Below are 8856 nucleotides of genomic sequence, written 5' to 3' on the forward strand. Positions count from 1 at the left end.
CGTACCTGAAGCAACGTAATAAAAACACAGCAATACGTACCTATATCAACGTAATAAAAACGTGCCAGGGTTCACGTATTGAACCCGTGTTTTAGCGCCACTCAGTGGACATTTCTCTTTGAAACTGTGTGTAAACGTGCAGTAAGGTACGTAAAAACGGTGTTGCAGAAAAGTACCCAGAGGTACATATTTTTATGAGACTGGGTTGGCTGAAAGGTAATCTGAAAACATAGGAATGTCACTTTTTTGTAGAATTTATTTATTTATTTATTTTATCTTTCTTTTCTACTACTATTGTGCTGGTATTAAAAGGTAATCTGTAAGATTCAAATAGATAAGCGCCACTATTTGTAGGAAATGGGTGACTATTATTTTTGAAATAAGTTTTCTCCTGGTTTGATTAGACAGGGAGTTACAGGAGTGGGATGCATTTTTGTTTGTTTTTAATTTGTTAGGTTATTGTAGCGGATAAAATAAGTTTGGAATACTATATATCCATTTCTGAAGCTCATGAAGTGGCTTTGTAATAGGAAATGATTGAATACTCCTACAACAAATGAAAGAACATCTACGGTTTTCTGATGTGACGTTCCTTATTTATGTTATTCCACGTTATCCCTAGATTGGAACCTAACAGTGGGATCTACAGGGAATGGTAAAAGCAGTGCAAATTATGCATACATATATTGTAGAGAGCACGTTAATAGGAAAACAAAGCCAAAACTCTGACATTTTAGGTCATTTAGACTTTGTGGCCTGGGACAATGATAAGCATACAACAATTTCTGTCATCCAAATGCTGTGACTGACTAATCAGAATCAAGTATTCTTGAGAGTTGTGAAATAAGATAGAACTCCATGAAAGGGATCACTATCATGCCACACCACCTGTATGAGTTAATGTTTGAAAGCACTCTTGTCTTCATGTGACTGTACATTTGACTCTGTGATATATTACAGGGGAGGAGGTATGTCTTTAGAGTGGCAATAAAACAAAACAAATGTTACATTGTAGAGACTGAACATGAAGTGTGCCGTTAGGAAAACTGTCCTGATGTAATGGCTCACATATATTTATACCAGCTTTCCCACAGGCACAAACACATAATTTCAGTGTTAGCTGCAGGGCTAGTCTTTGCTTATTTTATTTTTATTTTTTTACACAGGTCTCCAGCATAATAAACCACGCTAATAATTCACCACACACACACACAGACGTTTGTTTTACTATATTAGTCAGGACATTTCATAGTCTTCCTATCAGCTCAATCGTATTTTATATGTCCTAATATTTGTAGCCATAGTGAGTTCAATGGTTTTCATTATATTAATGAAGACAATTTTGAATAGTGAGGACTTTTTGAACCTCACATAAATGATATAAAAATTGCATCTACAATCTTACATGATTTTTATTTTATTTTATTCTTTTAATGAAAGATGTGCAGAATTGAACTTTGACATTAATTAGCTGACATTTTTGTCCTCACATTTTCAATTAACTGGAAACTATTTATTTATTTATTACAAGATATTACAAATTTATGAAGGGACTGGGACATTTTGCATCCATTATTGTGATTGCATATTTCAGATGTAGGGTTTGGTTGAATATTCCATTGCAGTTCATTATTGATTTTTGATCCAATTGATTTATTGTTATTATTATTATTATTATTATTTTCTTTTTTGGCGGAAATCCAATACAGCTCACCATCCAAATAACAGCATTCCTGCAGTAAAGCATGGAGGTGGTGATATCCTGTTATGGGGGTGTTTCTCTGCAGCAGGGACTGGAGCACTTGTCATGATAGAAGGAAAAATGGATGGGGCAAAATACCATCAAATTCTTGAGGAAAATCTGCTGCCCTCTGCCAGAAAGGTGTCAATGGGAAGAAGGTTTACCTTCCAACATAACAATGACCGAAAGCACACAGCAAAACTGAGCACACAGAGGTTGAAGGAGAAAAAGGTGAATGTCCTTGCAATGGCCTAGTCAGAGTCCAGACTTAAACCCAATTGAAAATCTGTGGAATGACTTGAAGATGCAGTCCACAAACGCTCACCACCAAATTAAACTGAACCTGAGCAGTTTTGCAAAGATGAGTGGGCAAATATTGCAAAGTCTAGATGTGCAAAGTTAATAGAGACAAATCCCAACAGACTAAAGTCTGTAATTAAAGCAAAAGGTGGTTCAACAAAATACTGACACAAGGGGGTGATCCTTTTTCCAACTCAGTGATTGTTTTTTTTTTGTTTTGTTTTTTCTGACATATTGGTGTTATTTCTTTCACTTGGATGTTATAAGTTGCACTGAATATATACAGCTGGATAAAACAAAAACTGTGTCCATATTCATTTCAGGCTGTAGAGCAACATAATGTGGTTATTTTAAAGTGTGTGGGGGGGGGAGATTATTTTCTATACCCACTGTAGCAAATGCAGTGATTGGGCAAATTTGCATTTATTATTGCAATTGCCAATCACAAAATTTCAGGAGAGAATAAAAAAATTCTGACGACAGAAACTTGCTGCACAGTTATTATCTCCAGTTCTAGTAGCACTTCCCCTTAAGGTGATGTCCCAGTCTCTCCTTCACTCTGACCGATTCAGTCTCATCCATCACATATAGTTCATACAATCCTACCCGACCTCACAGCTTCCAAGGTCAATTTAACTGCATGGAATGTTTAGCTAGACTACAAGGTCAACACTGATTTTGCATGTGTGGACAGATCCAAATCCCTTGTTTTAGCAATCCATAAATCATTGAGATTAACTGGTTTTGCTACACCTGACAGTGTTGATTAATATTTATAATCTGAATACATGTTTATTAATAATCTATCTTTATTTTATTGTTTAATGAAATAAAAATATATAATTTATATTTATATCCCAACTTTTTTTTTTCAACAAATTAACTAAGTTCTGGAATGAAAAGCACAGTGACTTTCATAGTTAATGTTGAGAAAATCTTTTTGAACACTTTTCCAGACAGGCATGAAAAAGTTTGCTGCTCTTGTTGCTGAGGTAAACAGGCCACACCGCTCTCTTACTTTCTTTTTGCTTCATTACTCCTCCAAACGAGCAGAAAGGATAGTCACTCAGTGTAGTAACAGCTCCCTGGACGGCCGTCTCCATGCAGCACCTTGCCAAAAATCACCGGTTGGTGGTTTGCCCACGCACTGAGAGAGAGAGAGAGAGAGAGAGAGAGAGAAAAGAACAGCGCCGTTTCTGAGCTCACACCAAGTGGGGGGCGTCCGGAGGTCTTCTCCCTTTAGACCACTGAGATATTTGGGACAGTGGAAACAGCTTTTCTCAACCTTGAATTGGCATATAAAGCTTATGTTACTTCTACATTTTACTTCCAAAAATCAGGATGTAAAACATTCTGAGCTTGCAACAAAGAAAATTGACAAAATGGAGAGCAAACTGAGACTTTGCTTGAAAGTTGATTGAATTGCAAAAACTGAATTGTTTTCAGACAGGTTTCCCAAATATTCCACACATCTGTCATTGGTTATACAGATAGTCTGCCCCAAACTTATACCATTGGTTGAGCTGTTGCTATGTTGGATTTGTCGAGATACTCAAACAATGTTTTGATAGCAGACAGAGTCATAGTGTATACACTTTTCAGAGGGAAACAACCTACAAATAGTTTACTTGTAGTTGAGAAAAAGACACTGGGAATCGCACATATGTGACCCTGGAGCACAAAACCAGTCTTAAGTCGCTGGGGTATATTTGTAGCAATAGCAGATGATGTATACATGTCAACTTTGAAAAATTGACACTTAAGACTGGTTTTGTGGTCCAGGGTCACATATGTATCTGATAGAGTTTCCAAAGATCTTAACAATGTGTCAAACTGTGCTCACATTTGCCAAGATAGCCAAGTTTGCAAATGAAAGTAAAATATTTTAATTTCACATAAAATTATTCCAAGACCAAATGATTTTATAGTTCTGTGCTCTTACCGTATATGTCAACAATTGTCTCACTTCAGGAATTTTTAACCTTTACAGCCCACCATCCAGACTCTCATCCAACCCAGATACTACCATTATTAAATAAACCAAAAATATATTACTGGTACAATTTTATACTCGCAATAATGTAACATTAATACATTCTATAATGTTAAACATATCATTAATGTACCACATTTAAAAACACATTTTGAAATATTCAGAATATTTGTCTTAACAATCCTATATTTCCCAAATGTATCCTTTATATCTGTCTTCATGCACCTACAGTGTTCATGGACCCACAGGAGTCACTGGTTGAAAACAAGGTCTTGAGGAAATTTAGGAAAAACACTGAAGATTAAAAAGGAGCCTCTAAAAATAACAGAGTCTTTAATACTAAGCTAAAGTAAGCTGTCTTGTCCCCCATACAATTTCTCCCAAAATTGCGTTTGACTTCTGCAACACATTCAAACCAATGAGTCTGGCTTTAGCCAAGACAGAGGAAACAGGAATGGTAAACAGTTTAATAGTGTTCAAACTGTTCAAAAGGGAATAGAGTTGAAGACCTTTGATATTTTAATATTCAAGAAGCAATCTCACACTTCTATGCTTTCCAAAACTCACTGGTTATGGTTCAGAGCTCTTAATAGAGGGTAAAAGTGCAACATGATATTTATCCATATTTGATATTGGCTGAAGTCAAACTCTCTATATCTGCTTTAGTTATAAGTTGCAGTGCGAAACACCTGCCAAATGATCCTCAGCTCATTTTCGCAAAGATCCTTTGTGCTGTCATGAAGTGACGGGTGTCTCTAAGGTTAATTGCAAATACAATTCCCAAAGATAAGAACAGGAGCAGGCAGGAGAACAAGGAATGAGCTTTTAGCCTTTTTTCCAGATGTCACCATTCAAACCGCAGGTAACGCACTAACTACATCCTGTATGGGACAGCCTCACAATTCCCACTCTGGTTTGAGTGATTGGTGGGATTGTGGCCGAGTGTTGTGTTCATGTTCCATTCTCCAAGTCTTATCTCCAAGCACAAGACTCATTACTGTGAGCTGTGCCTCACATTCACTCACTCTAAAGACCGCACCGAATCAGTTGGACATACCCAGTCAGCAGATTAGTAATCTAGAGTCTGCCAGCAAAATAACACATCAGTTTTTTTTGGAGATGTCATGCTACACCAGTGTAAACAAGCACTTGGAATGTGTGAGTCTGAAACAGAGAAATGTGCTGTCAGCATTCTTGAAAATCAGCTGCCTATAAAAAAAGATGATGTGGAAGTATAACTGGGTTTTGGAGAGTAAATTCAGCATGATTTTTACAATATACTAAGAAAAACCAAACCAACTCAGTTTTAGAATGTTGTGAGTGGTTGTTATGGTGCTCTTGGTGATAGCTAGGTGGTTCCTTACAGGCTAAATTATCCCATTCAGAAAGCTTTCACAATTTTTCACCTGATTAAAAAAAAAATATATATATACACATTTAGTCATTTAGAAGATGCTTTTATGCAAAGCGACTTACAAATGAGGACAATGGAAGCAATCAAAATCACCAAGAGAGCAATGACATTCAAGTGCTATAACAAGTCTCAGTTAGCTTAATGCAGTACACGTAGCAAGTTTTTTTTTTATTATTATTATATAATAAATAAAAAGAAAACAGATAGAACAGAAAAATAATAGAGCAAGCTAGTGTTAGAGGCCTTTTTTTCGCTTTTGTTAATTGTATAATAAATAAAAAGAAAACAGATAGAATACAAAAAGATTACAGAAGCTATATGTATGTATGTATATATATATATATATATATATATATATATATACATATACATAAAACTGATGATGCTTGCCTTAGCACATACCACTAATACATTTTGTGCAAACAATGAAATTGTGATACTGTTGTTTGGGTGCATCAAAAGCTGCCATTCTCTCATCTGCATTTAAATGACTCCATGAAATAACTTGACAAAATCTATTGTATTTTGAGTGCTAGAGCCAAAATAGAGCACTAAATTTAATCTTTCAAAATGTTATACTGTGCAATTTGAAGGTGAAATAAAAAGGAAACTTTGAGTTGCATTTAATCAGGCCATTTCACAGCAGGACACATAGTTGAAAACCTCCCTACAGCTCAAACTAATGACCCCCATTCTCAATATTTGACTGACTTAAGCAAGGTTGCAAGCATGTGCTGTTGACTGCAGTGTAAATATATAGATATTAATAATTATATTATTTTCTTTGGATTATTTTTTTTCGTTTACCAATGATTCCTGCACAAAAGACCAGGAATGTGTTAAAGTGCTGTATTTTGACCATAAGCATCATGTCAATGAGCACAGAGAATACAATCCATCTGTCTCTCACAGATATGATGGAGCTCTATAGAAAAGGGTCCAATAAGAGTTGTATGAGTACTACAGATAGGATCATATCAGGGGTATGTAGGTAAAGGAATTTTATTTAATTTTTTTGGCCCTGACTTTCCTTCAATTAGCGGCTTTAAAATCATACTGCAAATTTTCCATATCCTTCCCAAAGGGCACATGAGTGGTGCAAAGCTTTTTCTCTGGCCCAGCTGAGGGAGCCAACACGGGGGAAATCGTCTCGGGTTACGACTGTAACCCTTGTTCCCCGAGAAAGGGAACGAGACACTGCGTCGGTAATGACACTAGGGGAAACTGTTCCCCCTCGAGGGAACTCGCACTGCTTCGGTAACGACACTAGGGGAACGGATACCCACTATGCCACACCAAAACATGCCTGTCCTAGTGTGAAGCTGAACCAGGCACAACTTAGGACGAGAGCACTCGTGCACCCGGCGTGGAGGGAAGGTTCAGGCTATAAAACCTGATGAAAGTATGCGGGGTGGACCACCCAGCCGCATCGCAGATCTCCTGCAACGGGACTCCTGACAGGAGGGCCCTAGAGGACGCCATGCCTCTAGTAGAGTGGGCCCTCAAAGCCACAGGTGAAGGCAAACCGCGTACCTGATAGGCCAAGGCAATAGCCTGAACAATCCAATTACTAATTGTCTGCTTGGAAGCAGGAAGTCCCTTCTTGGGTGATCCAAAGCACACCAACAACTGTTCTGACCTCCTCCAATGAGAGGACTTCTGAATAAAAATGTTCAATGCTCTGACAGGGCAGAGCAGATGAAGCCGTCTTAAGTTTGAGTCATCATGGGTTTGTAAATTTTTTAACAATGTTTCTGAGGTGCATGAATCAATTAATGTGAGATGTAACAAACTTAGCCTGTGTGTTGTCATTTCATGCATGTCTGCGGTGTGTGCTTTATGCAACTTTTTCTAAAAGTAAATGACTTGAATTTCTGTGTGTACATGTGTTTCTGAGTGCATGCACTTACAAAAAAGTACCATGTATTTTATTTTATTTGTATTTAATTGTAGCATTTTTCACATAACCCATACCATGTAAATATCATGGTAAATTTGCTGTGACCTTTTTTTTACGACATGATAATAGTACTACTATTCTTCTTCTTCTACTTCTTCTCCTTCTTCTTCTTATAATTATTAATTTAAATAAAACAATAATATAGAGTTCATAGTATGATCAGTAAAATAAGTAATATTGTGAAATATTGCAATTTGAAATAACTGTTGTCAATTTGAATATATTTTAAAATATAATTTGTTCTTTGGATGCAAAGCCGAATTTTTAGCAGCCATTACTCCAGTCTTTTTCATTACTCATTGTGTAATTGATTGTGGCATTGTCACATGATCCTTCAGAAATCATTCTAATATGAATGAAATATTATTTATCTATTTATTTATTTATTGGAAACAATGCTACATTTAAGAATTATTTTATGAACACAAAGTTCAAGAGAACAGCATGCATTTGAAATATGAAACATTAATAACATTTTTTTTTTGCAACATAAATGTCTTCACTGTTACTTTTTGGGCTTTTTGAATTGCTGAATAAAAGTATTTCTTAAAAAAAATCATATATATATATATATTTTTTTTTAGAAATACACATTTATATATAACTACAAATCTATATATAAAAAATAAAAAAACTATAACGTCTGGCCCTATACTAGCTAGCTTGCTAATTGTTTGCTAGCTAAATATTAGCTTGTTAAAAGTTAGCCTAGTCTAATGTTGCGTCATGTCATGTCGTAAAAAAAAAAAAAAAAAAAAAGCAGTGAACACAGGGTTTCCTTTAACGGTAAATTTGTTGAAATGAATTAAATTATTTCTGTCATTTACAATAAACTATGTAAATTGCACCTACAAACTACGATACTATTGTACATTTACAATATAATATATAATGATTCAATTTACAGCACCTTCTTAAATTTAATAAAAACATAGAAGGCAAAAACACACTAAACACACTAATTCATTTTGTACAGTAGTTTATTGAGCACATGTGACTTCATAATTACAACTCATAAAAACAATAAAAACAAAAACACACTAATTCACATTTGTCATTTTGTACAGTAGTTTATTGAGCACATGTGACTTCTGTGACTTCACTCATAAAAACAAACTTCCCAGGAGCACTTGAATGCACCATAATTTTGTATATCTGTAACCTATTGTAATGTTGTATTTAATTGAAATTGTGTCTACTTAATGTTGATGTCTTTTTAATGTTTATTGCTCAAAATCACTCATATCTTAGTATTAAAACTGTATTAAGACATGTCCCGATGAACAAGATCAGGGCTAACAGCTCATAGCAGCTTAACCTCTAACTAGCTACTTCAGTCAGTCTTCCAAAAGTGTTTCTGGAATCTAATTGGAACTTAGCTTGCATACTCTGGAAAGAACAACATTGTGTTAGCTTGTTTGCATAACTAATGATGAGGTTGCACTTAG

Source organism: Sinocyclocheilus rhinocerous, unplaced genomic scaffold (assembly GCF_001515625.1).
Source record: "Sinocyclocheilus rhinocerous isolate Xijiao unplaced genomic scaffold, SAMN03320098_v1.1 scaffold1422, whole genome shotgun sequence".
Taxonomy (NCBI): domain Eukaryota; kingdom Metazoa; phylum Chordata; class Actinopteri; order Cypriniformes; family Cyprinidae; genus Sinocyclocheilus; species Sinocyclocheilus rhinocerous.